Below are 2,165 nucleotides of genomic sequence, written 5' to 3' on the forward strand. Positions count from 1 at the left end.
TAGTATCTACCTGTATGTATGTACATACAGAAACAAAGGAAAACTGCAGGACTAAAAAGATATCAAACCACTATACCAATGTGCAAGAAGAGGACTGGTCAGGCCATTGGGACAACCATCTGAGTTTGAATGCTGAATTATAATCCATGATACTGGAATTTCTAAAACCTTTTATTAGATACAACCTATGGACTATTTTTATATTTAGCTCATGTGTACTTTATAGGCTTTGATGACTTCAGTACTCAAAAAAGCATTTGTAAGAAAGGGTGAACAAATACAGCAGTGGTACTCACTAAACACTATATTGAAAATGAACTATACATCTTGTGGGTGGGGACAGGAGGGGAAAACTGGGAGAGAAGTAGGGAGGATATGACAATGTCCAAAAAGAATTGTATTCATTACCTGACTTACATAATTGAAGCCTCTCTGTATATGACTTTTATAATAACAAATATTTTTAGTGATTGTAAATTTATACTGACTTCACAAATTTATATTGGCCTTTCAACACCGCCCTTTTTTTCTGGGTGTTCTGGGATTTAAAGTCAGGGTAGTGTGCTTGTTAGGCAGGAGCTCTACCACTTGAGCCATGCCCATATCCCTACCCACATGTTTTAGTGAAAATTTTCTATACTCACTAGACCAAAAGATTCTTTTTTTTTCAAATTTTTATTATCAAACTGATGTACAGAGAGGTTACAGTTTCATACGTTAGGCATTGGATACATTTCTTGTACTGTTTGTTACCTTGTCCCTCATACCCTCCCCTTTCCCTTTCCCTTTCCCCCCCTGAGGTGTTCAGTTCACTTACACCAAACAGTTTTGCAAGTATTACTTTTGTAGTTGTTTGTCTTTTTTTACCCTGTGTCTCTCAATTTTGGTATTCCCTTTCAATTTCCTACTTCTAATACCAGTAGATTCTTAAGGGCAAGAGTTATTTGTATATTATTCATCTTTATTTTTTCCAGTCTTGGGGCTTGGGCACTGTACCCGAGCTTCTTTTGTTCAAGTGTTCAAGACTACCACGGTACCACTTGAGCCACAGTGCCACTTCTGACTTTTTCTGTTTATGTGGTGCTGAGGAATCGAACCCAGGGCTTCAATCATGCTAGGCAAGCACTCTACCACTAAGCCACATTCCCAGCCTGTATTATTCATCTAGAACCAAATAGGTAAGAAATACTCATGGAACCAAAATGATCTCGGCTGAGTAAAAGTGAGGCAAATATAGAGGACTGACTAGCTTGACACAAAATTAATTCTGTATCTTAAAATGAACTAGAGACACACTACCTAAGAGAAAACAGATTCTCTATATATATTCCTATTAAGAAATATGGATAAACAGAAGTTTTCTTCAAGCATAATGCTGAAAGAGGCTGATGTATCTGCTAATACACAAGCTAATATATAGAAAGTAAAACTTGTTGTGAACATCCTTGACACAAACTAATAAACTGAAACTTTAGATCCAGGGGAAGCAGAGAATATACACAATTAGACCACATCACCAGGGCAACAGTCAGTGTACCTCAGCACAGTAGAAAAACAAGCACAGATGTTGATGTTGAAAATTTACAGTGTTCTCTACAACCACTGTTACAGTGGTGATACAATGATAAAATGATAAATTATCCTAGGAACCAGGCAATTAAAAATTTTAACTTTTATGCCAGGTGTTGGTAGCTCACACCTTTAATCCTAGCTACTCAGCAGAATGAGATCTGAGGATCACAGTTCAAAGCCAGTCCTGGTAGGAAAATCCATTGAGACTCTTATCACCAATTAACCATCAGAAAACTGGAGGTAGTGCTGTGGCTCAAGTGGTAGAGAGCTAGCCTTGAGCTGAAGAGTTCAGTGATAGCACGCAGGCCCAGAGATCAAGCCCCACAAAGGATTAAAAAAAAATCACTTTTTCTAATGTTTTCTTGTACTATTTTTTTTTTGTTGTTGCTAATACTTCACAAAGGAAATCTCAATTAGCTATTACCTTGGCTTCAAAAATAAAAGCTCAATTTTATACCTGAACATTTTTTGCCAGGCCTGAGGCTTGAACTCAGAACCTGGGCACTGTCCCTGAGCTTCTCTTGCTCGACGCTACTAGCACTTGAGCCACAGCGCCACTTCCAGCTTTTTCCATTTATGTGGTGCTGAGGAAT

This window comes from Perognathus longimembris, chromosome 28 (genome assembly GCF_023159225.1).
Source record: "Perognathus longimembris pacificus isolate PPM17 chromosome 28, ASM2315922v1, whole genome shotgun sequence".
Lineage (NCBI taxonomy): Eukaryota > Metazoa > Chordata > Mammalia > Rodentia > Heteromyidae > Perognathus > Perognathus longimembris.